This window comes from Jaculus jaculus, chromosome 17, assembly GCF_020740685.1.
Source record: "Jaculus jaculus isolate mJacJac1 chromosome 17, mJacJac1.mat.Y.cur, whole genome shotgun sequence".
NCBI lineage: Eukaryota > Metazoa > Chordata > Mammalia > Rodentia > Dipodidae > Jaculus > Jaculus jaculus.
In genome coordinates, this window is record NC_059118.1 from 54,457,297 (window position 1) to 54,475,165 (window position 17,869).

Consider the following 17,869-nt stretch of genomic DNA (forward strand, 5'->3'; position numbering starts at 1 on the left):
GGGTCAGTGCTCATGTGTGTAGAGATCTTGTTCGCATCCTCGGGTCAGTGCTCATGTGTGTAGAGATCTTGTTCACATCCTCGGGTCAGTGCTCATGGGTGTAGAGATCTTGTTCACATCCTCGGGTCAGTGCTCATGGGTGTAGAGATCTTGTTCACATCCTCGGGTCAGTGCTCATGTGTGTAGAGATCTTGTTCACATCCTCGGGTCAGTGCTCATGTGTGTAGAGATCTTGTTCGCATCCTCGGGTCAGTGCTCATGTGTGTAGAGATCTTGTTCACATCCTCGGGTCAGTGTTCATGGGTGTAGAGATCTTGTTCACACCCTCGGGTCAGTGTTCATGGGTGTAGAGATCTTGTTCACACCCTCGGGTCAGTGCTCATGGGTGTAGAGATCTTGTTCACACCCTCGGGTCAGTGCTCATGGGTGTAGAGATCTTGTTCACATCCTCGGGTCAGTGCTCATGGGTGTAGAGATCTTGTTCACATCCTCGGGTCAGTGCTCATGTGTGTAGAGATCTTGTTCACACCCTCGGGTCAGTGCTCATGGGTGTAGAGATCTTGTTCACATCCTCGGGTCAGTGCTCATGTGTGTAGAGATCTTGTTCGCATCCTCGGGTCAGTGCTCATGGGTGTAGAGATCTTGTTCACATCCTCGGGTCAGTGCTCATGTGTGTAGAGATCTTGTTCACATCCTCGGGTCAGTGTTCATGTGTGTAGAGATCTTGTTCACATCCTCGGGTCAGTGCTCATGGGTGTAGAGATCTTGTTCACACCCTCGGGTCAGTGTTCATGGGTGTAGAGATCTTGTTCACATCCTCGGGTCAGTGCTCATGGGTGTAGAGATCTTGTTCACATCCTCGGGTCAGTGCTCATGGGTGTAGAGATCTTGTTCACACCCTCGGGTCAGTGTTCATGGGTGTAGAGATCTTGTTCACATCCTCGGGTCAGTGCTCATGGGTGTAGAGATCTTGTTCACATCCTCGGGTCAGTGCTCATGGGTGTAGAGATCTTGTTCACATCCTCGGGTCAGTGTTCATGGGTGTAGAGATCTTGTTCACATCCTCGGGTCAGTGCTCATGGGTGTAGAGATCTTGTTCACATCCTCGGGTCAGTGCTCATGGGTGTAGAGATCTTGTTCACATCCTCGGGTCAGTGTTCATGGGTGTAGAGATCTTGTTCACATCCTCGGGTCAGTGCTCATGGGTGTAGAGATCTTGTTCACATCCTCGGGTCAGTGTTCATGGGTGTAGAGATCTTGTTCACATCCTCGGGTCAGTGCTCATGTGTGTAGAGATCTTGTTCACATCCTCGGGTCAGTGCTCATGGGTGTAGAGATCTTGTTCACATCCTCGGGTCAGTGTTCATGGGTGTAGAGATCTTGTTCACATCCTCGGGTCAGTGTTCATGGGTGTAGGGATCTTGTTCACATCCTCGGGTCAGTGCTCATGTGTGTAGAGATCTTGTTCACATCCTCGGGTCAGTGTTCATGGGTGTAGAGATCTTGTTCACATCCTCGGGTCAGTGCTCATGTGTGTAGAGATCTTGTTCGCACCCTCGGGTCAGTGCTCATGGGTGTAGAGATCTTGTTCACACCCTCGGGTCAGTGTTCATGGGTGTAGAGATCTTGTTCACATCCTCGGGTCAGTGCTCATGTGTGTAGAGATCTTGTTCACATCCTCGGGTCAGTGCTCATGGGTGTAGAGATCTTGTTCACATCCTCGGGTCAGTGCTCATGGGTGTAGAGATCTTGTTCACACCCTCGGGTCAGTGCTCATGGGTGTAGAGATCTTGTTCGCACCCTCGGGTCAGTGCTCATGGGTGTAGAGATCTTGTTCACATCCTCGGGTCAGTGTTCATGGGTGTAGAGATCTTGTTCACATCCTCGGGTCAGTGCTCATGTGTGTAGAGATCTTGTTCGCATCCTCGGGTCAGTGCTCATGTGTGTAGAGATCTTGTTCACATCCTCGGGTCAGTGTTCATGGGTGTAGAGATCTTGTTCACATCCTCGGGTCAGTGTTCATGTGTGTAGAGATCTTGTTCACATCCTCGGGTCAGTGCTCATGGGTGTAGAGATCTTGTTCACATCCTCGGGTCAGTGCTCATGTGTGTAGAGATCTTGTTCACATCCTCGGGTCAGTGCTCATGTGTGTAGAGATCTTGTTCACATCCTCGGGTCAGTGTTGGTCAGTGTTCATGTGTGTAGAAATCTTATTCACATCCTCGGGTCAGTGTTCATGTGTGTAGTAATTTCACTCACACCCTCGGGCCAGTGTTCGCATATCAAGTAATCTTACTGACATCCTAGAGTCAGTCTTTAGATATTAAGAGATAAACCAGTTTTCCCCTCACAGGCTCAAGAACATCCCAGGCCTTAACTTTGTTGTGTTTACCTTTTAATTGCCTCATTTTTATTACTTTGTTCTTTAAGCTGTGTTAATGGGGGGAAAAAAACAGCTTTTACCTCAAAAAAATAAGAGATAGCTTATTCTGGAGCCAAATATGATTGACCCCAACTTGGAAACACAGAGTTATTTTACCCCAAATTCAATATTCCAACATGGTAACAGCTTCATAAAGTTTTTATTGTAACAGAACAAAGAGAGTCATAAATTAACACACGTTTCAAGTACATTGGTGGAAACACTGGTTATAGCAAAGCCGGAAAATCCCTTTATAGGGCTCAGATGCTGTCTGATGACATTCTTAGCCTTTGGGTTGGTGAAGTCTGTGGTCTGTTAGCGTATCCTAAATAGTTTCATTTGATAGTCACAAGGATGTTGGGTCAGACGCCGGAGTCGGACATAAATAGCCATTAAGGGAACTGAAGGTAGCCCAAGATAATTTGGTTCTGAATGTAACATAGGGTTCTCTCTGCAATCACATGAGCTCTACTAGGCAGTCCGCCCTGCAGGGTGTTCGCGGCTCCAGGGGAACTTCAGTTCACAAATGTTCCCACGGGGACATACTGGGATAGTTGGTATTTAAGACTCATGAGCTAAAGCAGCCACTCATCTGCCTTCCACCCTCCAGGGTGAATGAAAAGTCTTGCAGTGCTTGTTTAAAAGCAAAACCGGTCCGGCGAGGTGGCGCACGTCTTTAATCCCAGCACTCACTCGGGAGGCAGAGGTAGGAGGATCGCTGTGAGTTCGAGGCCACCCTGAGACTCTACAGTGAGTTCCAGGTCAGCCTGGGCTACAGTGAAACCCTACCTCCAAACAAACAAACAAAAAAAGGACCAAACTGCTCAGGGGGGCCGGGGCGGGGCTGGCGTGCGGGTGGCACGCTCTGATTGCCTGCGCCCTCTCCGCACCTTCAGCCGGCGCGGGAACTGAAACATTAAATCACATTTCGTGCGAGGACCAGCTCTAAAGAACGCCCGGGTCTAGACGCCCCGCCAGCCGAGCTCAAGTCCAGCAGCCGAGCCGCCGCCGCCCCGGGAAAGGGCGACGCGTGTCTGCTGCGGCCGCGCTCAGACCCTGGGCTGGCTGCGGATTGGCCGGGCGGAGAACCGGGCTGCCGCGTTCGGGCGCGCAGGCGGCAGCGCAGCTGTAATGCACACGAAACCGAAGGCTTCCTCTGCAAGCGCGGAGGGAGGGGTCGCTGGCTCTGCAGTGGGAAGGATGCAGGGTGGTGGCAATCCCGGTAGACTCAACCGATAAAAACTGCCGCCTGGATATGGCAGGGACCCAGCTTAGGTCCCCCTCCCCCACCCTCTGTGTGTGAGAGGGAGGGGGGCAGAGAAAGAGAGGGAAATGAATTATAGATTTGTCTTTCTTCCCATAATTCAACTGTCTCTGCAATCATTTCACAACATTATTAAATCTCGAACTTCAGAATGGGGAAATTCTTTAGAGCGGTACAAGGAAACCAAGTTGGATGTAAGAAAATAAACACGAAGGAAAGAAACATGAAAGCGTCAGGAACATCACAGAGCCGCTTACTCCACAGCCTCTCAACAGGAACTGGCCCGGAGGTGCATCGTGGACAACGGTGCAACACTGAGCTGAAACCGATGGGCAGCCGTTCATTTATAAAGGGGCTTTGTATTGAGGGGGGGAGGAAAGTAAAGGAGACTGGACGTCTTCCAAACCTCACCACCACCCCCTACGCGCCCACCAACAAACTGCACAACGGGAAAAGTCCACTGGTGAGACTTCTGGGATCCTCGCCTCTTCCCCCACCTCAGCCTTCTCCTGAAGGGCTGGCGTGTGACTCACAAAGCCTGGCCCAGATCACCCACCTCTGGCAAGGTGTGGGCTGCTCCAGCATGGATCCGGTGTTTTCCGGAGCACTATTGTGCCCTTGCCTGTTTGCCCAAAGTGAAATGTACACACCTGGGTAGATTCCACCAACTTTCCTATACCAAGCCAGAGATCACCTCGCTTTTTATGGACAAGTTCATTTGAATAGAAAACTGTGATCATGCCCTCAATAACTGTCTGTGGAAACCTCCACCCACGCTGCCACACACTGCGCTCTCAAAGGCTTTCAGATTCTGTTGGGAGGGATTTTTTTTTTTCTTAATAGAATGTATTTTTATAGAAGCTTTAGGTTCATGAAGTGTAACCAAGTGTGGTGGCACATGCCTGTAATCCCAGCATTTAGGAGGCTAAGGCTAGAGGATCATGAATTTGAGAATAGCCTGAAAGGAGAGAAGGAAGGAAGGGGAGAAAGAAGGAGGGAGGGAGCAAGAATTCCCTTCCCCTCTCCCCAAACAAGCCTTCTCTAATCAACCTCCACCAGTAATCTGTAACTGATAGTGACTAAGCAAGGTGTGTGCTTTTAAGGGCAGATTCCCGTGTTAATGCACTTTCAAAATATCCCTTCCTTTATTTTCAGCTACAGCTTTATGGCACAAGCAGAGCATGCCCATAGGCACACGTAATATTTTCCATATGTGCTCCATGACTTGAGCTAAGCATGCACAAACACTGTGTCTACTACTCCTTTTTTTTTTGAAAAATAAAAAGTTATGATGGAGTTGGGGAAAATGTCTTAGTGGTTAAAGGTGTTTGCTTGTAAAGCCTTCGGGCTTGGTTTCAATTCCCAACATGAAAACAGTGGTGGAAACATCTGGTGTTCATTTGCAGTTCGAGAGGTCCTGGTATGTGCATGTGTGTGCACAAGCACACACACACACACACACACACAAGTATATAAATATAACTTTCTATTTGGAACTCAATTAAGCTTGCTTAGGAATTGGCCTCCCCCACAGAACATGTACAAGCCTCCTAACTAAAATCCCCATGATCTGGAGTTTCCCCACCTGCTTCAGGTTGGTTTCCACATTTATGCCTTGGCTGCACTTCTTTTGGGCTTTGTGCTCACCAAGATGTGATACCATTATGTTCCGTTACATAATCAGTGAACTACTATCATTACCTAAAACAGTTTGTATGGAAGTTTATGTTACTGTGTCACTTTCTACCATTGTGGAAAAATGTATGTAAAGTTGGCCAAATACCTGTAAATGAAATGTAAAATCCATTGTTATCAAACAGAGGAGTTGCATGGCCCTAAAAATCCTCTTTGTGCCAGGGACATAACACAGTGGTAGAGCTTGCCTAGCATACATAAGCCCCTGGGTTCAACACCCATAATTACAAGTGGTCTACACAGCAAGACCCCTCTCTTCCCTGCTCTGCCTGTTCAGAATGAAGAATGCATTAAGTGTGTTATTAGTCTGTCATGAACTAGAGCAGCTAGCTCACCTGCATCTCTACTGAGTTCCTAGACATGTGTATTTTAAGGACAAACCACAGCCCAGAGGTTGTTGATAAAAGCACTATTATTTAGGTGTGCATTGACAAGCCCCTGTATTAGCTCATCTCTCGCTCCTTCACACAAATTGTTGTTTTGACAGGTGCCATTTTATTAGGTTGGCAGGACTTATTCTACTGTTTTTCTCTTCAGCCCTCTCTGAATTTCCCCTACAAGGCATAAATACCAACCTAGCATAAAAGATAGACTGACTGGCCAGAGGTGATAGTCAAGCACTCAAATTAACAAGTTCTAGAAAAGACTGTAAAAGTACTGCTATGAGATCTCCATTGGCATTTCATTCCACAGGGTAGGTGAAATGTGGCTTGATTCTCTCTCTTTCCTCTGGTGAATTATTGATTTCTCAGTCTTGGAATGGACATTCAAATAAATACTCGGCCAAGTGAATTGGATTCACTAGAAGGTAGACAGGCATTCTGTGCACGATAGTTCTGTGGGCTTCACCGAAGTGCTGTTCAGTGGCCTCTGGGGAGAGTCCCAGCATGGCCCCCTCTCCTCAGCTGGAACTCGGAGGAGAGTTATGTTTCTTTCTGTCGATATGAATTTCATGAAAAACTATCATTATTTGAACAATCATCGGCCTCGCTTGATTTAAGACAAAGAGAATAGGGATATTTCATCAGTAGTATATCAAGACTAAAATTTTGTTTACATTCTGAGGGGCAATTTAGAGGTGAGGGTGTCTCTTTCCCCTGCCATTTTTCTCAGAGCTCTTTCTTGGGGGAAAAAAAAAAAAACTGCTATTTGTATTCTGCCACTATTTTATTTCTATATTTGAAGCTGAGCCTGAATTCCTAAGCTACAATGCTACAGTGTGCCCTCTGTCTCTACTGTCATCTACTCTCTTTAGGGACCCTCGGATGTGGGCATGCCTATGGAAATTGATCAAGTCTCCCACAGCTTGTGCCTGTACTACGTCTGCTCAGGTTCCTTTGGTGGAGCCCTGGGCTGTCTCCACCTTCTCCACTTTGGCCCTGATGAATGACTCAGCAAGTCTAAGAGATGCTCATCCACCCAGAAGAGGAGGAAGGATGTCCTCTCCATTGGAAATCATTGTGTGCTGTTGTTCCTGATTGCTTTCAAACTACCCTAGGAACTGCTATCAAAAGAATTAGAAGGGGGCTGGAGAGATGGCTTAGCAGTTAAGGTGCTTGCCTGAGAAGCCCAAGGACCTCAGTTCAATTCCCCAGGACTCATGTAAGCCAGATGCACAAGGTGGCACATGCATCTGGAGTTCGTTAGCAGTGGCTGGAGGCCCTGGCATGCCCATTCTCTCTCTCTCTATATATATATATATCTGCCTCTCTCTCTCAAATAAAATATTTTTAAACCGAATTAGAAAGAATTGAATTCTGTTGACATTCTCTTCGTCCGGAAAGGCAAACAGGTCACCAGAGAAAAAGCCATAGGATGTGTGACCTAGGTGAACCCCGCTCCAGGAAGGATGTGGCTTGTTGTGATTTCTTAGTTGGGAAGAATCCTCTTAGCTAAGTTCACCCCATTCCAAGAGTGCCCCACATGCCAAAACTGAGAGCAGAAAGCCTGGACCATCTCAGCCCAGCTTGGGAAATGTTAAGGGGCCAGCTCAGCTCCAGAACTGCCCGCAGGCCGTGGCCGGTGTCAAGCCTACTGGACGTTTCCTTCCCGGTACACCTTTCCCAAATGTGGAAACCAAGGATGAGCCTAATCAACACTGTTGTGGGACCCTGTCCTCCAGGTGTGGAGAGGAGAAGTGGTCATTACAACCTTGCCTGACACTCCAGCCCTCCTGCTCCGCCCAGCTATGCGCAGTTGCAAAGGTCTACAGGAGACAGAGAGTGACTGCAGCGTCCGTGAGCTGCCGTGCAGGCTGGGGTTGGGCTTTCTGGTGACCCAGCTGCCTGAGTGTCACCCATGCTCCTGTAAGAAACCCTTCACCCATGTGTCCTGTAAGTAACCCCCATCCAGTGGTTCCCCAAACTGTACCAACCATTTCCTTAATTCATCGTTGCCCTCTCTATCCAGAATGGATCAAAACAGAATTCCCAGGAAAATTCACGCTACCAACATTCTGCACACAAAACTCTGGGGACCCAACCCATGACCTAGACTGACGTTTCTTTGAACAAAGGAAAGAGTATTACTGGGGAGCACTGTCTTCTTCACCCTCATTGCTGTGGTTTGTTGTCACTAACAGCAGTTAGAGCCAGGCTGTCAGGAGACATCCCAAGATGAAACGGAAAATCCAGTGTTCGCCTCACTGACAACAGCATCAGTGGCCTGAAGTCTCCTGATATTTCATCTTTAATACTTATTTCTCTCTTGTCAGAGAAAATACTTTTTCCTTATGTTGAACATTTATTTAGTTATTTATTTAAGAGAGACAGAGAAAGAAGCAGAAAGACAGAGTCAGATAGAGAATGGGTATGCCAGGGCTTCCAACAGCTGCAAATGACTCCAGACTCATGCTTATGTGGGACTTGGGCAATCAAACCTGGGTACTTTGGTTTTGCAGGCAAGAGCCTTACTGCTAAGCCATCTCTCCAGCCCTCAAGATGCTCTTTCTTTCTTTCTTTTTTTTTTTTTTTTTTTTTTTTTTTTGGTGTGTGTGTGTGGTGAGACAGGGCTGGCCTCAAACTTGCTCTATAGCCAAGACTGGCTCTGGGCTCTTAATCCCTCCTGCCTCTGCCTCCCAAGAGCTGGCATTCCAGGCATGTGCCACTACACCTGGCTGCCTTGCAAAATTCACTTGAAGTGAGAACTATCCTCGTTTTCTGAATGAGGAATTAGACTTGGAGGTATGACGTAGCTTTTCTATGCCACAAAGCTAAAGGAGACCTAAAGCCAGTCCATCTGCCTCCAACCCCCAGAGCCTCCCATTGCCCAATGTTTCTGGAACATTCTTCCTTCAGCCCCTCCTGTTTCTTTGCTGCACAGCTCAAACGCTGTTATGCAACATGTATTTCCATAATACCTTAACCATGCACATTTTGAAACGTGAGTCTTGTCTGAGAAAGATTTCTGTGAAATGGAACTCTAGTCTCATGCATTGGTATAGAGTTCACTGTGTGTTCTAAGACAGTGTCTCATTTAAACATATTAGTATAGAGTTCACTGTGGTTTTTTTTTTTTTTTTTTTGGTTTCACTGTAGTCCAGGCTTACCTGAAATTCACTTGTACTCTCAGGGTGACCTTGAACTCACGGCAATCCTCCTACCTCTGCCTCCCAAGTGCTGGGATTAAAGGCGTGCCCACGCCCGGCAAATGTGTAGCCCAGGCTGGCCTCGCATTCCTGATCCTCCTGCTTCCGCCTCTTCAGCAATAACCTACTGGCATGCACCACCACAACCCGCTCACTGTGTGTTCTAAGACAGTGTCTAATTTAAGTTCACATCACACAGAGGTAAAATCAGGTGAAGTCCTTTAAAATCTCCTGAGTAGAGAGGATGGGATTCTAACAGCTCTTGGTTCTAGACCACTGCGGTTTTCCAGTACTAATGGACAAGCCGTGTGTTCTTAGAACTGTTGGGTGGAATTGTCCTTTAACCCCTGAGAGCCAGTGTTCTGAGGCCCATGAAAAATGTTCTATGTTCCTGCCTCGCTGCTGGCCTCCTCTTCATCCCTTTCTTATGGCTTTGTCCTCATTCCTTCATTACTTGTTTCTGCTCTATTGTGTGATGTTTCCTGGAGTGATGGGAATAAATGTCTTTTCACCACAGACAGGGCATGACACCAGACCTGAGAAACCATTCCACCCAAGTCTAGGCTTGGTGAACCAATGAGCAATGGGGGCTACTTACAGGGGAATGGTTAGTTACAGGAGCAGGGGTGACGCAAAGGCAGAGGTGTCCCTGGAGCCCCCTGCAGGGCTTGTGGACTGTTCTGCAGGTTGGACACTCTCCTGGGCCCTGCAATTGTTTGTTGATTGCATGACCTCAGGGAGAGGCCTGTGAGCCGTGCACACTCCAGCCTTCTGAGAGTTGTAAGCTTTTGTTCCCTCCTGACTCTTCTGAGCCTCCCCTCAGGAGGGATGTTTCCATTTGGAGGCAATCACTGTAGAACATTCGCTTAACCTGCTATAGACACTCCTCCTGGCTGTTTTAAAATCCTTCTAGGAAAGTCATTTCTATGTTCCTCATTACTTAACTCCATCTTTTTTGCCTGATCTCCCCACTAGAAAAATTGGTGCTGGACTAATACTTTCTCAGCCTTCTACAACCCACACAGGTGCCCAAACTGGCATGGTGGAAGTAGACTATGTGCTCACAGTGCCCAGGCACGCGGAGTTTCACAGTGGACTGAGCACAGACCAGAGTCACGTGGACATGAGTTCAGATCAGTGGCGTGGCTTGAAGGATTCTACCACTGAGCCGCCAATGCTACAATAATGCGCCTTTGACTTGGAAGATTGTGTGTAGACGTGATGTATGAAAGGCACCAGGAGTTGTACAATGAAGGAGACTCTGGTTTTCATTAGGTTGTAAGTATCTCACAGGCAGGGGGGTGACACATTCAAGACCAGCTTCTCCCGCACAGCCTGGAAGTACTGGGTGCATTCTGAAGCCGTGGAGCATGCTGGGACACGTGGATTGTGAGCTCTGCCACTGGCTGCTGCACGGCTGCTGGAAGCCTCCATGAGTCTGTTCCCTCACAGGTTAAATGAGGAGGCTGAACTGGATCACTTGGACGATGCCTTCCAGCTTAAGTTCAACAGGTTTATATGATAAGATGGCTGTTTAGTCCCAGAGTGTGGATCAGAGATGCACCAGTGCTCGCTATCTTTCTCTCTGGGTCACGGGACACAGGTGTGTGATGAACTTCACTTCCCCCAGTGCTTGTCCCTCCCACAGCTCTGCAGGAGTCAGCAACCAGAGAGGTATGCCCCCATCACAGCACCTTTCAGCAAGACCTTCTGGTTCCTTAGAACCACCTAGTACTTCCATGCAAAGGGCAGAAACCCTGATGCCAACTAGGATTTAACTTCTTCTGGAGGAATTTCCTGACCCAAAGAAACCCTTTAAAATGTGGAAGGCTTAGGAAGCATCCAAAAGGAGAAGTGCTCATGTAAGCAAACAGGATCATCTGTGAAGATAAGAACGGTCTCCATTGGCCCAGAAGCACATATATCATCAGATTTCTGTTTATCTCTGGCTAGGTTCCTGTACAAGAAATCAGGTAGGGCTAGAGAGATTGCTCAGTGTTTAAAGTCACTTACTTGCAAAGCCTGATGGCCAGGGTTCAAATCCCCACCACCTACAAAAAGCTAGATGCACAATGCGGTTTATGTGTCTAGACCTTGTTTACGGTGGCAAGAGGTCCTGGGGCAACACCCATGCTCTTCTCTCTCTCTCTCTCTCTCTCTCTCTCTCTCTCTCTCTCTCTCTCTCTCTCTCTGTGTGTGTGTGTGTGTGTGTGTGTCTTTCTCTGCTCCTTCCCCTCTCTCTCCTTGCAAGTAATAAAAAAATATGTTTTAAAAAAGAAGTCTGGCAATTTCTGGTAGAGTCTGTGGATTTAGGGGCTGAGGAGATGGCTTGGTAGGTAAGAGTACTTACTGTATAAGCATGTGGATCTGGGTTTGATCCCAGCGCCCATGTAAAAATTATAGTGTGGCCATTCATGTCTGCAAACATAGTGCAGAGATAGGAGAATCACAGGTGTTTGCTGGTCAGTCTGTCTAAGTCCCATCTAAGGAAATACAGCAGAAGAGTGAAGGAGGACAGGCTACGGTCTCCCCTAACCTCTGCACACATGCACACAAAGAACATGCATCTGCACATTCACACATGTACCCCACATACACAACAAATAACTTCCATATGGATGTAAAAGGTGTATCAGTTAGGCAGACTTTGGATATACAGGTATCTCAACTACAATTCCTCCAACTTCTCTGTATGTTGAAAATTTTGAATTCTGGCTGGATTGCTTGCAATCTATAAATGCTGATAGATTTATTGATTTATGAGAGAGAAAGGAAGAGACAGATAGAGAATGGGCGCTCCAGGGCACCCAGCCACTGCAAATGAACTCCAGATGCATGTGCCACCATGTGCATCTGGCTTATGTGGATCCTGGGGAATCAAACCTAGGTCCTTAGTCTTTGCAGGCAAGCGCCTGAACTGCTGAACCAACTCGCCAGCCCAAATGCTGATAGTCTTAATACCCATCTTTAAGCTTTTATTTTCTCATTGTTAAAGAAGGGTTGTCTCTTAGGTACTATGAATAATACACAGACGACCCATCATGTAAACACACAAGGGAAGCAATAACAAAAATTATTCCTAGTCATAAGGGGTTAGGCTGAGTTTTAAAGGCTCAGAGAAGTGGGTAATAAGATAGCAACATGCTGCCAGTATTGCAGTGTAAGATGACGTTGACTCCCTCCTCCATTAAAGCTCTCAGCCTTTGGAAAAGGTGGATGTGCCCTTGGACCAATGCCACAGTGACATTTGAGTCTGAGTCTGTGACTTCCTGATTCATTACTCCATTTTTGAGGCTTCTTAGTCATATTTCTTTTGTCATGCAGTTGCTTCAAGTTCTGCTCTGCCAGGTTACTTCCACTGAATCATGCCGAGCTGGACATCGGTGAACCCATAGTGTGAGCAGACGGCTGATGAATGGGAACAGACCATAATCACGAGACTCAAAATGACTCTTGATGTTTAAAGTTCTAAAAGGACCCATAAAGAATCATTTTTTTGACAAAGAGGCAAACTCTTTTTTAAAAATAATTTATTTGTTTATTTGTGAAAGAGAGAGAATGGGTGTGCCAGGGCCTCCAGCCACTACAAATGAACTTCAGACCTTGCACCACTTGGTGCATCTGGCTTTACAAGGGCAAATCAAACCTAGGTCCTTAGGCTTTTCAAGCAAGCATCTTAGATGCTGATGCATCTCTCCAGCCTCTGTTTTTGTAGTTAATTGGCCCATTAATGTGTTCCCCATAGAGATAATGATAAGTAGTAAGGATATTAAATCCTGTTGCTTTAATTGGTCCAGCAAACTTGGCCTGTTTGTCACCTTATCCACCAGTGTATCCCCCTTTCATGGTTTTTTTTTTTAAATTTTGTGTTATTTTTATTTTATTTAAGAGTGACAGACAGAAAGAGGCAGCTAGAGAGAGACAGAGAATGGGCGCACCAGGGCCTCCAGCCACTGCAAACGAACGCCAGACTCATGCGTCCCCTTGTGCATCTGGCTAACGTGGGTCCTGGAGAATCAAGCCTCAAACCAGGGTCCTTAGGCTTCACGGGCAAGCGCTTAACCACTACGCCATCTCTCCAGCTCCCTTTCATGGTTTTTAAATTCAGTCACTCTTTGCCAAATTTTTCTCTTTTTGTTTTGTGTAATTTATTCAAGACCTGGCTAGATAACACTAGATGTGCCAGCTATTGGACCAAAATATTGGCATGATAATCCTTGCAGTATCTCTACAAGTTAGTTGCTATTGATATCCCTACTTAACAGGTGAGGAAATATCTTAGGCCACATAGACATGACTCATTAAGAAGCAGAGTTGGGGGCTGGAGAGATGGCTTAGTGGTTAAGCACTTGCCCGTGAAGCCTAAGGAACCTGGTTCTAGGCTCGATTTCCCCAGGACCCACATCAGCCAGATGCACATGGGGGTGCATGCGTCTGGAGTTTGTTTGCAGTGGCTGGAGGCCCTGGCATGCCTATTCTCTGCCTCTCTCTCTCTCTGCCTCTTTCTCTGTCTGCCTGTCACTCTCAAATAAATAAATAAAAATAAACAAATTTAAGGGAAAAAAAAGAAGCAGAGTTGGGAAAAAATAATTTAAAAATTTAAAAGAAAAATAAACAGAGTTGGAATTTGAATCTAACACTAGGGTCCAAGTACTTTCCAACCTCTTTTTTATTTCTATTTTCTGTCCAATTTGTTTCTTTTAAAACTTTTTTATTGGGTTGGAGGGATGGTTAAGGCACTTGCCCACAAAACCTATGGACCCAGGTTCAATTCTCCAGTACCCATGTAAGCCAGATGTACATGGTGGCGCATTCATCTGGAGTTCATTTGCAGTGGCTAGAGGCTCTGGCAAGCCCATTCTCTCTCTATTTGCATGTGTGTGTGCATGCATGCGTGTGTGCATGTGAGTGACTGTGGGTGTGTGTGTGTGTGTGTGAATAAGTTAAGTTTTTATTGGCAGCTTTCATACAAGTACGTAATGCATTTTGGTCATAATCCCCTCCCATGACCCACTTTAGCCTCCTTTCCCTAATCACCCTTCTACTGAACCCCTTCTTCTTCCCAACTAGTCCCTCTTCTATTTTGAAGTCTTCTTTTTTCCCTTCTCTATCATCCATGACAGAATGTTGATAGACCCAATATTTTGCAGGTTTTTGCAAGTAAGGTCAGTCACTGTGCAGTCATAAAGGCAACAGCCACTTCATGGACAGAACACAGCACTTCAAAGCACCCTGCCCATCCTCTGCCTCTTAGGTTCTTTCTGCCTTCTCTTCTCCAGTGTTTCCTGGGCCTTGGAGGAGAAGATATAGACATCCTATTTAGTACTGAGCCCTCAACAGTCACTTCCTCTCAGCAGTATGAGGAGCTTTGAGCCTCCACAATAGTTACTGCCATCTGCAAAAGGAAGCTACTCTGACCAAAGGCCAAAGAGCAGCACTAATCTACAGGCACAAATATAAATATTTAAGGGTACACCATATCCACTTAGCCAAACAACAGTAATAGCTTCCCCTCAGGGCCAATGACTTCCCAACCATAGACTTTTGATTACATTTTGATTAGACAAATCCCATCTCATGGAGCAGGCCTCAAATCCAACCAGAGAGCAATTGGTTACCCTATAACATCATGCCACTATTGCACCAGTGGGCATATCTTGGCTGGCTGGTCATCCAACCATTATAGACCCATACAATTTTGTAGTACTGTCATTAAACTTATGAAGCCATGCCTCAGAATACTGGTTTTAAATTTTAAAAAGAGACATTCCAAAGGAAACCAATCACATTGAAATAGCTACCAACATATTTTTAAACAAATATGTGGGAACTGGAAAGACAGCCCAGTGTTAAAAGAATACCAGCAATCAAGCCGGGCATGGTGGCGCATGCCTTTAATCCCAGCACTCAGGAGACAGAGGTAGGAGGATCGCCATGAGTTCAAGGCCACCCTGAGACTACATAGTGAATTCCAGGTCAGCCTGGACCAGAGTGAAACCCTACCTCAACCAAAAACAAAAGAAGGAATACTAGCAATCCCACTTAGGGGGACCGTTAGTGGAGTGGGCGCAGGGAGGAGGGGATGATGGTACCAACACTTGATGCCTTCATATAAAGTTTCAACTTAATAAAAAGCATGCTGGCTGTGCAAGCCTGATGACTGGACTTCAAGATCCTCACAGCCCACATAAGTCCAGACAGTGGTGTGTGAGTCTGTAGTACCAACGCACCTACAGCAATGGAAGGTGAAGCCAAGAGGATCCCAAAGCTCAGGGCTAGCTAGCCTGGCATTCTCAGTGGCAAACAACAGAGTAGCCCTGTCTCCCACCTTGTTCACTGCTGCGTACACCAAGCAGCTGGCCCATGCGCTTCTGGGAATCTCTCTCTCTGCCTCCCACCTTGTGGTAGGAGTGCCAGGATGACAGATCTCACCACTGAGTGCAGCTTTACGCGGCTCTGGGGATCCGAACTCGTGTTACCACTGGCACAGCCATCACTTTTACCCACAGAGACATCTCCCCACCCCGAGTGTTTGTTTCTTCTTGCCTTTTCACCTCTGACATATGCCTATGCTGATATTATTTTTTCACTTCACTTATGATCATTCTTCTTAGCTTTCTTCACAGATAACTCATTTCATCCTGACAAGGCACTCTTCTTTACCAATACATCTCTGGGTTCTAGTTGTAAACAATATAAATCAAATTTTATAGATTTAATTAAAAAAACCTTTTATTAATAGATACTGGAATCTTAAGAAAATTTCCAAAGTATAACAAAAATCTGTTAAGAGAAACTTGTATGGTTTGATTCTTTATAAAGCAGAAATTTGTGAAAATGAAAACATAAACTCAAAAGCTATTTTTTAAAACAATGATAAGCACCTATAAATCATAGATATAGGAGAGATTAAACTTAATTAGAAGTGAATACTGCATGAACCTTTATCACTCATCCATATGTTTCCTTGAGATGCAATCTCTCACTGAACCTGCTTTTCAATCAGACTGCCTGAGAGCAAGCTCAGCAATTTTTTGGTCTCCAGTCCCCAAAGAACAGGGGTTACAGGCATGCACGGCCATGCCCCAATGTTTACATGGGTGCTGAGAAATCAAACTCAGGGAGAATCAGGCCCTCTCGCGCCCCCACCCATATACAGCAAGCACTCTTAAACAGTGAGCCATCTCTCCACCCTTGGGTTTGGTTTTAAACCAGCAAAAGGGAACACAAAAGAACAATACTTAAAAAACCTTCCAGAAATTTGGTGATCTTGGTAACCTCAGAGTGAAGATTCCAGTCTGCCACTTACATTCTCGTATTCTCAAAGAAGCATGGAGAAATGCATCAGTATTCATGGGTTCATCTCATTATGTCGTAAGGAAGTCCATATGTCTGACAGTCCCCCATTCCACTATTCTATTTTTAATTTTGGCAACTGGGTCTTCTTAGGACTTTGGTGCCTTGTGCCTGGCCATGGGCTCTGTGCATCATCCAGTCAGAACCTCCAGGCTCACTCTTCCCTTAGGTGGCGCTCCAACTTTCTCTTAACAGACCAGCTATAGCCGGGCGTAGTGGCGCATGCCTTTTGCCTTTAATCCCAGCACTTATGAGGCAGAAGTAGGAGGATCACAGAGAGTTCGAGGCCACCCTACATAGTTAATTCCAGGTCAGCCTGGCCTAGAGTGAAACCCTACCTCAAAAAACCAAAGAGAGAGAGAGAGAGAGAGAGAGAGAGAGAGAGAGAGAGAGAGAGAGCAGCTAAGGTTGCTCAGTGGTTAAACCTCTTGCTGCTCAAGGCTCAGTATGCAAACTCAATCCCCCAAGCCCGTGTAAAACATCAGAAGCTGTGATGGGGCTTTTGTAATCCCAGCAATGGAAGCTCCCTGCAAATTCGGCCATCAACAACAGTGAAAACATGAGAGAGAAACAGCTAAAGGAAGAGGGAGAGGGAGGATGAAAGAGAGAGAGTGTGAGCCTCAGGATGAGGTGTCACATGAGGACTGACCTGAAAGTTGTCCCTGACCTCCACACCTGCACGGTGGCACGTGCATGCTGCACTCACACACGAGCGTGCGCACACACACACACACACACACACACACACACACACACACCTTTTAAAAAAGAAAGAGACCAGTTGAGAATGGGAGTTTACCTCTTCTTAATCCAGAAAGTTTAGGGACCAAAGTATGTATTAGAGCTGGGCATGGTGGTGCATGCCTTTAATCCTAGCACTTGGGAGGCAGAGGTAGGAGGATCACCCTGAGTTTGAGGCCATCCTGAGACCACATAGTAAATTCCAGGTCAGCCTGAGCTAGAGTGAGACCCTACCTCAAAAAAAAAAAACAAAAAAAAAACCAGAAAGAATGTATTGGTATTTGTCATTCTCCATATTTAAACTGCAAAAGATAGAAATTATTTTCTAGTGAGGAAGGTGCTTGCTGAGCATGAGGACTCTGGTCTAAATCCCCCGTACCCACATAGAAGCCAGCTCTGGGGAGGCCATGGCAGGCTAGCTTGTCTAGCTTGACTGCGACCTCTGGGTTCAGCAAGAAACTCGATCTCAGGCTGGAGCAATGGCTTAGCGGTTCAGCACTTGCCTGTGAAGCCTGAGGACCCTGGTTGAGGCTCGATTCCCCAAGACCCACTGTAGCCAGATGCACAAGGGGGTGCTCGCGTCTGGAGTTGGTTTGCAGAGGCTGGAGGCCCTGGCGCGCCCATTCTCTCTCTACCTGCCGCTTTCTCTGTTGCTCTCAAATAAATAAAAATGAACAAATAAAGAAATAAAAATGAAAAAAAAGAAGCTCTATCTCAAAAAACTTAGGTGCAGCATGACTAGAAAAGACACCTGATGTTGACCTCTAGCCTCCATGCACGAGTGCACACAAGCACACACATACCC